The 18,368-nt window shown below is 41.5% G+C and overlaps 1 protein-coding gene across 21 annotated transcripts in view; it reads left to right on the forward strand.

Moving 5' to 3' along the window:
• CADPS (calcium dependent secretion activator) overlaps window positions 1–18,368 on the forward strand; it is a 471,836-nt gene that overhangs the window by 68,435 nt on the left and 385,033 nt on the right. The gene's annotated exons all lie outside the window — the stretch shown is intronic.

Genomic DNA, 18,368 nt, shown 5'->3' on the forward strand with positions numbered 1-18,368 from the left:
TTGCTGATTGCTTGCCTGAGCAAGGACAATTTCTGAATTAGTGTTATGTGAATTGTGCCTTTTGAACTGGAAACAGTTCTCTCTAAAATGTGTGTGTTCTCATGATTTTTTTTTAAAGTGTATTTGGTTGCAGTTGGGGTTAATATTAGTCCAATTTGACTCTACTTTGATCACTAAATTCAGTAATAGGCTCTGCCAGTTACTCGTTATATGGCCTTAAACAAGTTACTTAATCTTCGTTTCCTCAACCATAAATGAGACCAGTAATACTCATGCCATAGGATTACAGTGAAGATTGAGAGGAAGACTCTAATGCTTTGGTTTAAAGAAGATGCTTAAATTGTAGTCTTTGCTATGTCCACTACCATTAGTATATCACATTTTCTATGCTCACAATGTAATTACTCAAGCTCTTTGGTTTGCATGATTTATTCCCTAATTAGGATGAACATTTTCCAAGACAAGGGTTAGACTCTCTTCCTTTATTAGTTATTTTTATTCTTCCTTAACAGCCATTAGCATCCTAGCAAAAAGCATGGTGGCTTACTCAGACTGGATAATTGAGGGGGGCTGAATGAAGGGATTCTTTAAAGAAGAGTGGGCAGAATAAATGAAACCCGTAAGGGTTTCCCTGGTGGCTCAGACAGTAAAGAATCCACCTTCAATGTGGGAGACCTCGATTCAGTCCCTGGGTTGGGAAGGTCCCTGGAGGAGGGCATGGCAACCCACTGCAGTATTCTTGCCTGGAGAATCCCCATGGATAGAGGAGCCTGGCGGGCTGAAGTCCATGCAGTTGCAAAGAGTTGGAAACAACTGAGGAACTAAGCACATAAGGGAAGAAGGAGCAAGGAGACCAGAGTGCACATAGCATGCCGAGGCAGGGGATGAGAGCCACCCCGCAACGGCTTTAGGTAGAGAAGTACCAAACTGCTTTCTGACCCCAAGGGAATCAGTAGAATACATTCTTCTCTCTCATCCCACCCTCTGATCTCTTGCTGGTGCTTCTCATTGGCTGAGCCCAAGAGAAAGCCAGAAGATAATGAAGCTGATTAAGACCATGTAGAAACTGACATCCCTAGCACAAAGCAGGGAGGAGAAAGGAGATGAGTAGATATGAGAAGTAAACTGCTTCTCCAGGCTCCATCATTTAATACAGCTGCTTTACATACAAAGGGTGTCAATAAATGTGGAAAGAATTTACCAAGGCTAGATTTATGGCCCAGGATGTGATCTATCCTGGAGAATGTTCTGTGTGCACTTGCGAAAAAGGTGAAATTCATTGTTTTGGGGTGAAATGTCCTATAGATATCAATTAGGTCTAATTGGTCCATTGTATCATTTAAAGTTTGTGTTTCCTTGCTAATTTTCTGTTTAGTTGATCTATCTTTAGGTGTGAGTGGGGTATTTTGAAATCATTTCAAGCACCTTTTCTGATCACAGTGCAGTAAGATTAGATGTCAACTACAAGAAAAAAACTATTAAAAATACAAACATATGGAGACTAAACAACATGCTTCTGAATAACCAGCAAATCACAGAAGAAATAAAGAAATCAAAATATGCATAGAAACAAATGAAAATGAAAACACAACAACCCAAAACCTGTGGGATTCAGTAAAAGCAATGCTAAGGGGAAGGGTCACAGCAATACAAGCTTACCTCAAGAAACAAGAGAAAAATCAAATAAATAACCTAACTTTACACCTAAAGCAACTAGAAAAAGAAGAAATGAAGAACCCCAGGATTAGTAGAAATAAATGAAAAAGAAACAAAGGAGACTATAGCAAAAATCAGCAAAACTTAAAGCTGGTACTTTGAGAAGATAAATAAAATAGACAAACCATTAGCCAGACTCATCAAGAAAAAAAGGGAGAAGAATCAAATTAACAAAATTAGAAATGAAAGTGGAGAAATCACAGCAGACAACACAGAAATACAAAGGATCATGAGAGATTACTATCAGCAACTGTATGACAATAAAATGGACAACTTGGAAGAAATGGATGAATTCTTAGAAAAGTATAACCTTTCAAAACTGAACCAGGAAGAAATAGAAAATCTTAACAGACCCATCACAAGCATGGAAATCGAAACTGTAATAAAAAATCTTCCAACAAATAAAAGTCCAGGACTAGATGGCTTCACAGGTGAATTCTACCAAAAATTTAGAGAAAAGCTAACACCTATCCTACTCAAACTCTTTCAGAAAATTGCAGAGGAAGGTAAACTGCCAAACTCATTCTATGAGGCCACCATCACCCTAATACCAAAACCAGACAAAGATGCCACAAAAAAAGAAAACTACAGGCCAATATCACTGATGAACATAGATGCAAAAATCCTCAACAAAATTCTAACAAACAGAATCCAACAATATATTAAAAAGATCATACATCATGACCAAGTGGGCTTTATCCTAGGGATGCAAGGATTCTTCAGTATTCACAAAGCAATCAATATGATACACCACGTTAACAAATTGAAAGATAAAAACCATATGATTATCTCAATAGATGCAGAGAAAGCCTTTGACAAAATTCAACATCCATTTATGATAAAAACCCCTCCAGAAAGCAGGCATAAAAGGAACATACCTCAACATAATAAAATACATATATGATAAACCCACAGCAAACATTATCCTCAATGGTGAAAAATTGAAAACATTTCCCCTAAAGTCAGGAACAAGACAAGGGTGCCCACTCTCACCTCTACTATTCAACATAGTTTTGGAAGTGAGAAGAAAAAGAAGTAAAAGGAATCCAGATTGGCAAAGAAGAGAAACTCTCACTGTTTGCAGATGACATGATCCTCTACATAGAAAACCCTAAAGACACCACCAGAAAATTACTAGAGCTAATTAATGAATATGGTAAAGTTGCAGGATATAAAATTAACACACAGAAATCCCTTGCATTCCTATACACTAGCAATGAGAAAACAGAGAAATTAAGGAAGCAATTCCATTCACCATTGCATTGAAAATAATAAAATACTTAGGAATAAATCTACCTAAAGAAACAAAAGACATATATATAGGAAACTATGAAACACTGATGAAAGAAATAAAAAATGACACAAACAGATGGAGATAATATACTGTGCTCATGGATTGGAAGAATCAACATAGTGAAAATGAGTATACTACCCAAAGCAATCTACAGATTCAATGCAATCCCTAACAAACTACCAACATTATTTTTCAGAGAACTAGAACAAATAATTTCACAATTTGTATGGAAATGCAAAAAACCTCGAATAGTCAAAGCAATCTTGAGAAAGAAGAATGAAACTGGAAGAATCAACCTGCCTGACTTCAGAATATACTACAAAGCTACAGTCATCAAGACAGTGTGGTACTGGCGCAAAGACAGAAATATAGATCAATGGACCAAAACAGAAAGCCCAGAGATAAATCCACACACCTATGGACACCTTATCTTTGACAAAGGAGGCAAGAATATACAATGGAGAAAAGATCATATTTTTAACAAGTGGTGCTGGGAAAACTGGTCAAACACTTGTAAAACAATGAAACTAGAACACTTTCTAACACCATACACAAAAATAAACTCAAAATGGATTAAAGATCTAAATGTAAGACCAGAAACTGTAAAACTCCTAGAGGAAAACATAGGCAAAACACTCTCTGACATAAATCACAGCAGAGTCCTCTATGACCCACCTCCCAGAGTAATGGAAATAAAAGCAAAAATAAACTAATGGGACCTAATTAAACTGAAAAGCTTTTGCACAACGAAGGAAACTATAAGCAAGGTGAAAAGACAGCCTTCAAATGGGAGAAAATAATAGCAAATGAAGCAACGGACAAAAAATTAATCTCAAAAATATACAAGCAGCTCATGCAGCTCTATACCAGAGAAATAAATGACCCAATCAAAAAATGGTCCAAAGAACTAAACAGACATTTCTCCAAAGAAGACATACAGATGGCTAACAAACATATGAAAAGATGATCAACATCACTCATTGTCAGAGAAATGCAAATCAAAATCACAATGAGGTACCATCTCATGCTGGTCAGAATGGCTGCTATCAAAAAGTCTACAAACGATAAATGCTGGAGAAGGTGTGGAGACAAGGCAACCCTCTTACACTGTTGGTGGGGATGCAAACTAGTACAGCCACTATGGAGAACAGTGTGGAGATTTCTTAAAAAACTGGAAATAGAACTGCCATATGACCCAGTAATCCCACTGTTGGGCATACACACCTAGGAAACCAGAATTGAAAGAGACAGGTACCCCAGTGTTCATCAAAGCACTGTTTGCAATAGCTAGGACATGGAAGCAACCTAGATGTCCATCAGAAGACAAATGGATAAGAAAGCTGTGGTACATATACACAATGGAATATTACTCAGCTATTAAATAGAATGCATTTGAATCAGTTCTAATGAGGTAGATGAAAGTGGAGCCTATTATACAGAGTGAAGTAAGTCAGAAAGAAAAATACCAATGTAGTATATTAACGCATAAATATGGAATTTAGAAAGATGGTAATGGTGACCCTATATTCGAGGCAGCAAAAGAGACACAGATATAAAGAACAGACTTTTGGACTCTGGGAGAAGGCGAGGGTGGGATGATTTGAGAGAATAACATTGAAACATGTATATTATCGTATGTGAAATAGATTGCCAGTTCAGGTTTGATGCATGAGACAGGGTGCTCAGGGCTGGTGCACTGGGGCAATCCTGAGGGATGGGAAGGGGAGGGAGGTGGGAGGGGGATTCAGGATGGGGGACACATGTACACCCATGGCTAACTCATGTCAATGTATGCCAAAAACCACTAAAATATTGTAAAGTAATTAGCCTCCAATTAAAATAAATTAATTAAAAATAAATCTGGAAAGAAAGAAAAGGAATCCTGATAGAATATGGTTGATAAAATGTTGAAAATTGATCTTTAATGTAGATTGAGAAAGACTTTTCCTCCTAATATAGTAGTTGGGAGCTAAGGTTTGGAATCCCATCAACCTCAGCTTGAATTATGCCTTTCTCCCCTCCTAACTGTAGGATTGAGGGCAGTTACTATAAATAAATGACTTAGCCTCACTTTCTTCCTTTGAGAAAGAAGGATGAATTTAATATTTACTCTATAAGCTGCTTTTGAGGAGTAAATGAGATGATGTATATAGTATGCCTGGCACAGAAAAGTGTTGAAAGCAGGTTAGCAAGTGAATTCTCAGTTCCATGGGCAGTTTTGGCCCCTCAGACATCCCTCTGCAATGTCAAGAGATGTTTTTAGTTTTAACTGCTGCAAAGGTGCTATTGGCATCTAGTGGTAGAAGCCAAAGATCCTACTAAACCTTCTTGCTTTGCCCAGGACAGCCATCCATTCCAAATGTCAGTAGTCCCAGGGTTCACAAATCCTGTCTGAGAAGCTTTTCATCCCTGTACATCTGTCTTTGGGCCTCTGAGTTACTTGATACTTGTTCTTAAGACCCATGCTCACTACTTTCTTGTTCCCTCTCAGTAAATTTGAGATTTCTGTCCTCCTCCTTTCGTAAAAAGATGAGGTGATAGTATGTATTGGTTTGGCCAAAAAGCTTATTTGAGTTTTTCCATAGTATCTAATGGAAAAACATTTTGGCCAACCCAATATATACTTCAACTTCAAATTGTCCTTCATTATGCTAAGTGATTAGATGAATGAATGAATAAAAAATCAAAAACAAAGGAAAGATAGATACATAAAGAAAATAAGGAAAAAATAGAAATCACTGTGATATGTTATAACCCAAGCTACAACTATCCAGTATTAAATCACTCATGTCAGATTTAGGTTGTAGACTTGTAAGGTGGTAACAATACAGAGCTATTTCCAGGGGCATTTGAAATCACCAGGGAGCAGTCTGTCGGAACACACTGTTATTTCTGAGCTGTAATCTCTGGTGAGGCTCTTTGTTATAGGAAACAAATGCTGTAAACTTGTAAAAATAATGAATTTGAAATAGATGAGGGGAATTAAGCATTCACTTAGAGAAGGATCGCCCTTAAACCTCGTTTGATTGTATTTTCTCTTTCCCCTTTTTTCTTCCTTGAGCTCAGTGTCATTCTATCCAGAGTTGTTGCCCCTGGCAACAGTAGACTTGTCTCAGGAAAGTCGAGGTTATTAAAGCAGGATACCCCTCCACCTTAAGATGGCTCTGGGGCTTCACTCTGTTTCATTTCCTCCAGTCTCAAAGGAAGACCCGTCTTCCCAGCCCTCCAGTTCTTTCATTCAACTTGAGTTTTCACTCAAGTCCTTGGCTAAGATGGAACAAGCATACAGCTTGTGGTGGGATGGAAGCATTACTCAAATCAGTAAGCAAATAATAAGTACCCATTTTGACCAGGGCTGTAAAAGAAGCAGGGGCCATGACCAGAACCAAAACCAGAGCCCTCCTTCAGCAGTCTGATCAAGGAAGGCCTCTTTGAGGAGATGATATGTAAGCTGAGTGAGGAAGAAAGAGAAGGGGCTTTTCAACTGCCAGACAAGGGAAGGCCCTATAGGGAAGGCCTGGCATGTGCAAAGGCCCCCCCAAGCAGGAAGGAGCTGGGTATGTTCAAGGAATAAACATTGGTGAGTAAGGTTTCTCTGATGAGAGGCTATGGGACAAGAGCAGCTGGAGAAGGGTACAGGATGTGTGGGAAGCTTGAAATTATTCTAAAAGCAGTGCAGAAATGGAAGTATTTTAAACTGGGCAGCAACTTAATGTTTGTTAACATGTAGTGTGCATTTTCTGTGGGCTGAGAACATTTTATATGTAGATGATAACTCATTTAATACATCTAATTTGTGAGATAAGACATATGATTATACTCATTTTGTAGAAGAGAAAACAGAAGCCTGGGAGCTTGAGAAACTGAAGATCATATAGCTGTACTCGGTTCTCAACTTCACCACTGTGGACATCTTGGGCTGGGGCTAGAGTGTTGATGTAGGATGTCTAACCCTAACCCTGCCTTCTCCTCATCAGCTGCTAGTAGTCACCTCCCTTCTCCTCCTGGTTGTGACAACAAAAAGCATGTCCAGACTTTGTCAGTTGTCCCTTGTTGTTCATTTAATAAGTCGTGTCCAACTCCTGGCGACCCCATGGATTGCATGCAGCACACCAGGCTCCCCTATCTACTGGAGTTTGCTCAGATTGATGTCCACTGAGTTGATGATGCTGTCTAACCATCTCATCCTCTGCCCACCTCCCCCTTCTCCTTTTGTCTTCAATCATTCCCAGCCTCAGCATCTTTTCTAGAGTTGACTTTTCACATTAGGTGCCCAAAGTATTGGAGTTTCAGCATCAGTCCTTCCAATGAATATTCAGGGTTGATTTCCTTTAGGGTTGACTGGTTTGATCTCCTTGCAATCCAAGGGTCTCTCAAGAGTCTTCTCCAGTACCGCAGTTCAAAAGCATCAGTTCTTTAGCGCTCAGCCTTCTTTATGGTATAACTCTTACATGAGAAAGAAAAAAAAAAACCTGAAACACCTCCAGGGCACCGCCTTCTGGGCGCCTCTCTAAGCTTCCCCTTCATTTGCTTCAAGACATCTTTCTTTCAGGTCAGCCACCTCCAAGCAATGGTTCCCTCCTTCCCCAAGCTAGTGGGTACTCGATCCCCATGGGCCCACCTGCTCATAAACTATGCAGCAAGAGTAGTGATGTGGAATTGTGTGGTTTAGCTCTCCTGGACATTGAAATAGACTTGGAAGGTGAAATAATGAGATGTGCTGGAGGAAGCCACCAGTGCCTGCCTCAAAGGCCTCTCCACTGATGAAAGTTGTTCTTGCTTATCTCAGAAGCCCACTCAGCACTCCTGGGTGACCCTGGAGCAGTGCCACCACTGACTCAGAACTAGTGCCTCCCAGCAACGCTGGGTACACCTGGTGAAGACCTAGTTTGGTGGCACAGAAGAGTGCGTCCTTTCTCTGGGTCAGAGAATGGTAAGATACAGAAGGATGGAAAATGAAAAAAAAATTGAAAAAATGATATGTCATGATGAGCTAGCTCCAGATTCTTGACTTGAATAGTGTTAAAATCTAACATTCAGTGTTTGTCGCTCAGTCATGTCCAACTCTGTGATCCCATGGACTGTAACCCGCCAGGCTCCTCTCGGTCCTTGAGGATTCTCCAGGCAAGAATACTGGATTGGGTTGCCGTTTCCTTCTCTGAAAGTCTAACATTATGTGTCCCTTAATGCTGCTGCTGCTGCTGCTAAGTCTCTTCAGTCGTGTCCAACTCCGTGTGACCCCATAGACGGCAGCCCACCAGGCTCCCCCATCCCTGGGATTCTCCAGGCAAGAACACTGGAGTGGGTTTCCATTTCCTTCTCCAGTGCGTGAAAGTGAAAAGTCAAAGTGAAGTCGCTCAGTCGTGTCCAACTCTTAGCGACCCCATGGACTGCAGCCCACCAGGCTCCTCCATCCATGGGATTTTCCAGGCAAGAGTACTGGAGTGGGGTGCCATTGCCTTCTCTGATGTGTCCCTTAATAAGTGTCCATAAATATTTGCCTGTTTATTCAATTTATTCAACATCTGGAATGTCTTTAAAAAAATTTTTTTTTGGAGTATGATTGATTTACAGTGTTGTGTAATCTTCACGTATACAGTGAATCTGTTACACATATACATGTATCAGTTGAAAGTATACATACATCCACTCTTCTTAGATTCTTTATCCTTATAGGCCATTACAGAGTATTGAATAGAGTTCTCAAAGGGGTGTCTTGACCTCTTTTTCATTTTAAAACCATTCTCTTCACCCAAGGTATCCAACTCTACCCCCATCAAAGTAAGTCAAAGACTTGATTCATTCAATTAAAATACGTTGTGTGTCTTTCATGGCCTGGGAAACGAGTCTGTCCTCATGGAGCTGAAGGTTTAGCAGAGGAGAAAGAACACCATCAAAGAATCACACGAATAAACGTCAAATAGCTCTGACCACCACTTTGAAGAGGAAAGTGCTTGACACCTGTTAGGAGGACTAGCAGGGTTTGATGGCTGCCCTGGTGGCTCAGTTAGTAAAGAATCTGCCTGTAATGCAGGAGACCCAGGTTTGACCCCTGGATTGGGAAAATTCCCCTGGAGAAAGTAATGGCTGCCCATTCCAGTATTCTAGCCTGGAGAATCCCATGGACAGAGGAGCCTGGCGGGCTACAATCCATAGGGTCATAAAGAGTTGAACTCAACTAAGTGGCTAACACTTTCACTTTCACTTTTTCAACAGAATTTGACCTAGTCTTGGACTGAGATAGAAAACTGCTCAGTGGATGCAGAAGCTGTTCAGAGACATGATGAAGGAGTAGAAGTGAATTAATCATTTGTTGGCAGGAATTATTTTTAATTCAGCCCTATAGCTGCCAAAAGACTCTTGCATTGATGACATTTACTGGACAGATCATCTGTTAGTGTTTTATAGGCCCATACTGAAGTAGTACTCATGAAGCAGTCAGGTCAGTTCAGTCGCTCAGTCATGTCCGACTCTTTGTGACCCCTGAATTGCAGCATGCCAGGCCTCCCTGTCCATCGCCAACTCCCAGAGTTCACTCAAACTCATGTCCATCGAGTTGGTGATGCCATCCAGCCATCTCATCCTCTGTCGTCCCCTTCTCCTCCTGTCCCCAATCCCTCCCAGCATCAGAGTCTTTTCCAATGAGTCAACACTTAGCATGAGGTAGCTAAAATACTGGAGTTTCAGTTTTAGCATCATTCCTACCAAAGAACACCCAGGACTGATCTCCTCTAGAATGGACTGGTTGGATCTCCTTGCAGTCCATGGGACTCTCAAGAGTCTTCTCCAACACCACAGCTCAAAAGCATCAGTTCTTCGGCGCTCAGCTTTCTTCACAGTCCAACTCTCACATCCATACATGACTACTGGAAAAACCATAGCCTTGACTAAATGGACCTTTGTTGGCAAAGTAATGTCTCTGCTTTTCAATATGCTGTCTAGGTTGGTCATAACTTTCCTTCCAAGGAGTAAGCGTCTTTATGGCTGAAATCACCATCTGTAGTGATTTTGGAGCCCCCCAAAATAAAGTCTGACACTGTTTCCACTGTTTCCTCATCTATTTCCCATGAAGTGATGGGACCAGATGCCATGATCTTCATTTTCTGAATGTTGAGCTTTAAGCCAACTTTTTCACTCTCCTCTTTCACTTTCATCAAGAGGCTTTTTAGTTCCTCTTCACTTTCTTCCATAAGGGTGGTGTCATCTGCATATCTGAGGTTATTGATATTTCTCCCAGCAGTCTTGATTCCAGCTTGTGCTTCTTCCAGCCCAGTGTTTCTCATGATGTACTCTGCATATAAGTTAAATAAGCAGGGTGACAATATACAGCCTTGACATACTCCTTCTCCTATTTGGAACCAGTCTGTTGTTCCATGTCCAGTTCTAACTGTTGCTTCCTGACCTGCATATAGGTTTCTCAAGAGGCAGGTCAGGTGGTCCGGTATTCCCATCTCTTTCAGAATTTTCCACAGTTTATTGTGATCCACACAATCCAAGACTTTGGCATAATCAATAAAGCAGAAATAGATGTTTTTCTGGAATTCTCTTGCTTTTTCAACAATCTAACGAATGTTGACAATTTGATCTCTGGTTCCTCTGCCTTTTCTAAAACCAGCTTAAACATCTGGAAGTTCACAGTTCACGTATTGCTGAAGCCTGGCTTGGAGAATTTTGAGCATTATTTTACTAGCGTGTGAGATGAGTGCAATTGTGCGGTAGTTTGAGCATTTGTCTTTGGCATTGCCTTTCTTTAGGATTGGAACGAAAACTGACCTTTTCCAGTCATGTGGCCACTGCTGAGTTTTCCAAATTTGCTGGCATATTGAGTGCAGCACTTTCACAGCATCATCTTTCAGGATTTGAAATAGCTCAACTGGAATTCCATCACCTCATGAAGCACTTCAGTTCAGTTCAGTCGCTCAGTCGTGTCCCACTCTTTGCAACCCCATGAATCACACTAGCCCTTAGTTAAAACTCTATGTAAGTCTTAGAGGTATGTGTTATAATGCCATAGCACAGATTAAGGAAGTTAGGGCTTACAGTCCAAGGGTATTCATAGAGAGGGATCTAGGACTTGAACCAAGGTCCATTTAATAACTCATTCAATCCTATTCTAATCCTGTCGCATAGTCTGCACCTTAACAAAGATAGCTAGGCTACGTGTTTACCCTGAAAGGGGCCAGTAGGGGGAGAAAACATAGGAACAAAGGGCTTTTTATAGAAATAGAAAGAAAGAAAATTAAATTGGGAGCTCTAGGTGTAAAATTGATTTATTACTAAGACATCAAAGAAGAATGTTTCATAAATGAATTTTCTGGGAGCGATGTTTTAATCTTTTTATTGCTGTTGTTCTGGTTTATTCCAAATCATTTAACTGAAATGACACAGATTAAAAAGGATATTAACAAACACATTCAGCAAGATCATGGCGGCACAATATATGTACCCAGTTGCCTGGATAGCTCTGTTTTGAACTCTGTATTCAAAACAAGAAGTCAATGCGTCTGTTTATATCAACCAGGAAAATGCAAATCTACAATTTGTAACTGAAATGTAATTCTGTATTTAATCAGGTTAATTCATGTCCAGTAAACACACTCAGAGTTAACTGGCATTTAAAATATTTATCCAGTTAATTATATTTCCATTTATCTACATGATTCTGAGTGAAAACAGAATAAATTAGTTGAAAAGTGTTACTCGCTCAGTCGTATCTAACTCTGTGACCCCATAGACTGTAGCCCGCCAGGGTCCTCTGTCCATGGGATTCTCCAGGCAAGAATACTGAAGTAGGTTGCCATGCCCTCCTCCAGGGGGTCTTCCTGACACAGGGATCAAACCCAGGTCTCCTGCATTGCAGGCAAATTCTTCCTTGTCTGAGCCACCAGGGAATATTAAACTCAAATGATGAGTGGCTTCAGAGGAAGTGGTAAGCCTGCATCACATAAGGAGTTTCACTTTGGATAAAGACCTCAATATCAGTTTTCAACATTTTCTTCTCTCAGAAGAATGATGAAGAGGAAGGTGATTCTCAAGAACTGTGAAGGGTCTGAAATTTTACTCTACTTTCAAGCTAACAAGTTAACTTGCCAGAGAATCGTGGATGCTGGCAGATGACACAGAAGTATGGCAAGGACCAAGGATTTTCCAGCTTATGGCATGACTTGGGGCCTCTGCTCCCTTCCTGTTCATGGTGGCTTCCTGGGTTCCCCACTTTGCATGGGGCCACAGGGAGGAGCCCAGGAAGATACTGTGTAGTCAGTGGGTCTGTGTCATAGCTAAGGAACACTGAGCTTAGGGAACTCCAGTTTTATGTGAGTGCTGCTAGTAAACCTGCCCAGTTTTTGCCCAGTTATAATCCTGGTTGTACACAAGTCTTCCCTCTGTCCTGTAGAGACTCCCTGTCTGTCTTCCCAAAATGTTTAGCATATAAACAAACTTGAAAGGATAGTCAAGAAGAAAAGCTGTCACAAGAATTTTTAGCAATGTCACGGTGGATTATTTCCCTACCATGGTATGGTGGGGGCAGTGGCGGTAGCTCACTTTTGTTGGCTCCCCGTGTCCCAGACATTGGGCCAAGCCCATAATCTCATCCAATACTCACTACAACTCTAGAGGTAAACCGCTTATTATCCTCATTTGTATATAAACGTGGGCTTCTCAGGTGGCACAGTGGTAAAGAATCCACCTCCCAATGCGGGAGATGCAAGAGACTCAAGTTCGACCCCTAGGTCAGGAAGATCTCTGTATTCTTGCCTGGAAAATCTCATGGACAGAGGAGCCTGGCAGGCTATAGTACATAGGGTCTCAAAGAGTTGGATACGACTGAATGACTGAGCACATACATACGTACATAGTAGAGACTCAGAAAGGTTTAGTGACTTTGTCTCAGAGTCACATACGCAGAGAGTGGCAACATCAACTCTTGAATGCAGGTCTCTCTAACTCCAGAATCTGTGGAATTATGGAATTCTGGTGTTATCTTGCTGTTTTACAAAATATACCTACATCTAAATATTTGCCATAGAGGGAACAAGTTGCTATATAAAATCATGATTACTAGATAGTAAATTATTGAAAACCAGTGGTTTCAGAGCAGTGGGATATTTATCCAAAGAACTTCTGTTGCACTTCTTTTTGATTCCAACATGCCCTGCATTTATTAAGTTTTTTTTAGTTTTTTCCTCTGCAGCACTAAAGTGAACAAGTTTATGAAATAGTCTAGCTTATTCTCAAGTATGCTGATCCTGAGTGGTGATAAAATATTTATGTAGGTCATTTAAGTTGCATCAGAAATGGTTTCCAATCAGAGTGAAATCATCTCTTAGCTTAAGCAAATGATGCCAGTAAAAACAAAAATTGCAATTATGCCCAGCTTAGACACTGTCTCTGCTATAGGCCTTTTGCAGGGGGAAAAAAAAAAAAAAGAATTTAATGTCCTTTTCACACAGCATTTTTATTCTTATATAACTCATTCCTTCCTCTTTCTCTTCAGTTGACCAACTGTGAATTGCTGTCCTTTAGGAGCTCAAGGAAAGGAAATTTTGAGGTTGTTTTTTAAAAACCCAAGCTTCCCTTGGAGATTTTACTCTCCTGAATAAAACTCACAATAGCTCCCCATTGCCTATAGGATAAAGTTCAAGTTTTTAGATTTTTTTTTTTTTAACTTTTTGGCTGCACCATGTGGCTTGTGGGATCTTAGTTCCTTGATCCTGAATCGAACCCATGCCCCCTGCAGGGCACAGATTCTTAACCACTGGACTGCCAGGGAAGTCCTAAGTTCAAGCTTTTAAACACATGATTCACAACCATCCATGATCTGGGCCTTCCTTACACCTCACCATCTAATATTTAACCACTTAGAGTTTTTCCACCATCATGATTTCTGTACCTTTGTTCACGCTCTTCCGTCTATCTGGAATACCTATTCCAGTTTTCTTTATTTGACTACTTCCCACTTGTCTTTCAAAAACCAGCTCCTCTTTCACACCCTGTGAAAGTCTGCCCACCCCTGCACTGGTTTTAGCTAAAATCTCATCTGAACTCCTTAATACCAGTGGTAGACAGAAGCTTCTGTTGAAATCATCTGGGCACATCTACCCTGTGCAATAGACTGAAAGTTCCACAAGGACCAGAATGTGTTTTATTCATCTTTGTCCATCAATGTCTGGCATTTTCTGGCTATTCAATATACATTTGTTGATGAAGACATGAATAAACATGAGCCCATGAGGAAGAACTTGAGGTGGGAAGTCAGTGAGTCAGAGAAGACTTTGAAAATACAATTCCAGGAAGGTGAGAAGACCAGTGTGAGGCATGCAGCTAATGCAGAAAAGACGACATGTATGTATTTGTTGAACCAGTGTCTACTGTTAGCATCTATGTGCTAACATAAGGTGGAGTGATGGGCAAGATAAATAAGGATCTTTATGGAGCTTACTGGAGAAGGCAATGGCACCCCACTCCAGTACTCTTGCCTGAAAAATCCCATGGATGGAGGGGCCTGGTAGGCTGTAGTCCATGGGGTCACTAAGAGTTGGATACGACTGAGCGACTTCCCTTTCGCTTTTCACTTTCACGCATTGGAGAAGGAAATGGCAACCCACTCCAGTGTTCTTGCCTGGAGAATCCCAGGGACAGGGGAGCCTTGTGGGCTTCCATCTATGGGGTCGCACAGAGTCGGACATGACTGAAGCGATTTAGCAGCAGCAGCATGGAGCTTACTTCTAGGGCATAAGCTTAGAGTACTGCCAAAAAAAAACAAAAAAGCACTTTAAAGAAATAAATAAGATGCAGGTGGTAGAAGGAAGGGATTTTTGACTGGATGGTTAGAGCAAGAGCCTTTGAGAAAAAGATTTTGGAGATGATATCCAAAATTGGTAGGGTGGGAAACCAGTCTTTCTGCAGGCTGGAGAGTCATCGTTTCTCTTAACTGTGGAATCTGCTCTCTGTGGATGGGGCTGGACCAATGCCTTGTGGAGGTTTCTTGATTGGGGCAACTTGTGCCTGTGTTCTGGTGGGTGGGACTGGATCTCATCTCTCTGGAGGGCAGTGCAGTGTCCAGGAGTGAGTTTTGGGGTGCCTTTGGTTTTGGTATGGGTCTGGGCAGCCTGCCTGCTAATGTACAGAGTGGTGTTCCTGTTTCGTTGAAGGATTGGAGTGGGACATCCTGCACTGTAGCTTGCCGGCTTTTGCATGGAGCTTGGTCTCAGTGTAGGTATGGAGACCTCTGGGTGGGCTCTCATCTATTAATGTTCCATGCGGTTGCTGCTACTGCTGCTGCTAAGTCGCTTCAGTCGTGTCCAACTCTGTGCGACCCCATAGATGGAAGCCCACTAGGCTCCCATGTCCCTGGGATTCTCCAGGCAAGAACACTGGAGTGGGTTGCCATTTCCGTCTCCAATGCATGAAAGCGAAAAGTGAAAATGAAGTTGCTCAGTCCTGCCCGACTCTTAGTGACCCCATGGACTGCAGCCTACCAGGCTCCTCCGTCCATGGGATTTTCCAGGGGGAATTCTCTAATGCTCCATAGTCCTGGAGTTGAGTCTCCCGTCTCTGGGATTCAGGCTTGACCTCTTACAGTAACATCAAGACATCAGGCCACACAGCACACAAGTCAAAACTTCTCATTCCAGGAGATCAGTTGCCTTTCTGAATGTCTGGGATCCTCTGCCAGTGTTCAGAAGTTGTTTTAGGAATTGTTCCATGTGGAGATGGTCTTTTGATGTATTTGTAGGGGAGAAGGTGGTCTCCTCCCCCTATTCGTCTGCCATCTTTGATTCTGCCTTGGAAGCCAGTCTTGTCAAGAGCTGCTGGAAGGGTATTCTAGTGCATGTAAAGGCCTTGAGGTGGGACAGATTCAAGATTTTTGAGGGAGAGAAAATCTATCATGATATAGAGGTCAGGTTGGGAATCTAGAGGTCTTGAGTTCAAAAGGAAGATGATTAGTAAAACTTAGGTTGGCTTGTGGGTGACTCAGAGACCAAAGACTCAGAAGCCTGCAGAGAATGGACCCTGTGGGGTCCATGAGGCTCTGGCAATGAGACACGGGTCTGAAGGAGAGTCTCCCACAGGCTAAAGACTGGTCCCCATGTTCTGTAAACTGATATGTGGAAGGACAAAGGAGAAATTAGATTTGAGGCAATTCTTTACCTAAACTACTGAGACCCCAGCATTTACTGGAAAGAACTCTTGAATTCTTTACTATTTGTCCCTCCTTTGTAAACACAAGCCACAGATTTTCTAGCCCCCACAAATGTATCAGCAGGGTCCTCCCATCCCTAGGGAGGGACTGACAGTGACATAGGAGGGTTAGCAATGGTTTCTGCTCTATTTTTTATTACTACCCAGCATCAGTGGAATAAAAATAGCTCATATCAATGCTGATTTATGTCAGACAACTCACAGCACAAGGGTTAACACATGGACTCTGATGTTAGACTCCTTGAGTTCAAATAATGCATCTTGCACTTACCAGCTCTGTGGCTTTTGGCAGATTACCAAGTGTGTGGCTTCATTTCCTCATCTGTCAAATGGGCTTCTCAGGCGGCACTAGTGGTAAAGAAATTGCCTGCCAATGCAAGAGACATAGGAGATGCAGGTTCAATCCCTGAGTCGGGAAGATCCCCTGAAGGAGGACTCAGCAGCCCACTTCAGTATTCTTTCTTGGAGAATCCCATGGACAGAGAAGCCTGATAGGCTATGGTCCATAGATTCGCAAAGAGTCAGACGTGACTGAAGTGGTTTAGTGTGCAAAATGGGTGTAAGAGGAGATAATAAGGTACGTCCTGTGGGTTTTATGAAGCATATTTAGGGAATAGAGGGAAAGTGCTTAGAATAGCTCTTCATACAAACTGATGTAAAAGCAAGCTTCCATCACTGATTTAAGTATTATTAACTGCTCTTATCAGGTGGGTAAGGTTGCTATCCCTACTCTACATATGGGAAAACTTTAAAGGCTTTATGTCTTTTGGCAAGGTGTGGAAACAGTGACAGACTTTATTTTCTTGAGCTCCAAAATCACTGTGGATGGTGACTGCAACCATGAAATTAAAACACTTGCTCCTTGGAAGAAAAGCAATGACAAACCTAGATGGCATATTAAAAAGCAGAGACATTACTTTGCCTACAAAGGTCCATATAGTCAGAGCTATGGTTCTTCCAGTAGTCATGTTTGGATGTGAAAGCTGGACAATAAAAAAAGGCTGAGCACCAAAGAATTGATGCCTTTGAACTGTGGTGCTGGAGGACTCATGCTGAAGCTAAAGCTCCAATACTTGAGCCACCTGATGCAAAGAGCCGACTCATTGGAAAAGACCCTGATGCTGGGAAAGATTGAAGACAGGAGGAGAAGGGATCAACAGAGGACGAGATGGTTGGATGGCATCACCGACTCAATGGACATGAGCTTGAGCAAGCTCTGGGAGATGGTGAAGGACAGGGAGCCTGGTGTGCTGCAGTCTATGGGGTTGCAAAGAGTCAGGCATGACTGAGTGACTGAACAATAATCGCAGAGCTCTTTAGTGGCATAGCTGGGATTTGAACCCAGACTGATTTCAGAGCCCAAGCTCTAAATCATCACTCTTATCATACTTGTTTTATTCAGAGTGGTCATCTGGGTTGGAAATTTGCCCATTTATTTATGCTGTTATTTTGACAAATTTTCAGTGTAGGTTTTGTTTGGTTTTGTGGGGGCATTAAGAGAAGGGGGGCGTAATTAGATAGAATTGGAATTCCTGCTCTTCAAGAGCTTATCCATGGTATTATTTATAGTTTATACAGTTTATAATAGTGATTCTAAGAAACAAAGTCATCAAACATACATGTGTGTATACATACCCAGCTCATTGGAAATCTATAAACATATGTAGTAAAATTCTCTAAGAACTATCTTAACTGCCCTCAGAAAATAACCCTGTCCCTAATCCATGTGAGGCAACCAAGTTTTCTTTAGGGAGGGTCACAATATGTCAGGGGACAGGCCCCTGGTTATTTAGTGCAGTCATTTTTGAGCAGTGGTTTGTGTCAAAAGGTCTGTGTTCTGGTTTAACAGTCATGCTGGCAAATGAGAAAGGATGCTTAATGGGATGGTCTGCTGCATATATTAGCTCCAGCCGCTTCCATAATTCTTAATTCAGTTCATGGATAAATTTGATCAGCAGCAACACTGAAACTGATTCTGTATAATTCAGGTCAGAGCTGGATTCTCTCCAAGAAGACTCACAGAGAAAGCCAAAAGGGCCGTGCTTTGTGTAAATAAGTTTCTGTTTTGCCTTTAATAGCAGCATTGACCCCAAAGAGACCATGGAAGAAAGCTTCCAATTAATAGACCTGTTCTAATAGATCGAATAAAGAATGA

Source organism: Bos indicus, chromosome 22 (assembly GCF_029378745.1).
Source record: "Bos indicus isolate NIAB-ARS_2022 breed Sahiwal x Tharparkar chromosome 22, NIAB-ARS_B.indTharparkar_mat_pri_1.0, whole genome shotgun sequence".
Taxonomy (NCBI): domain Eukaryota; kingdom Metazoa; phylum Chordata; class Mammalia; order Artiodactyla; family Bovidae; genus Bos; species Bos indicus.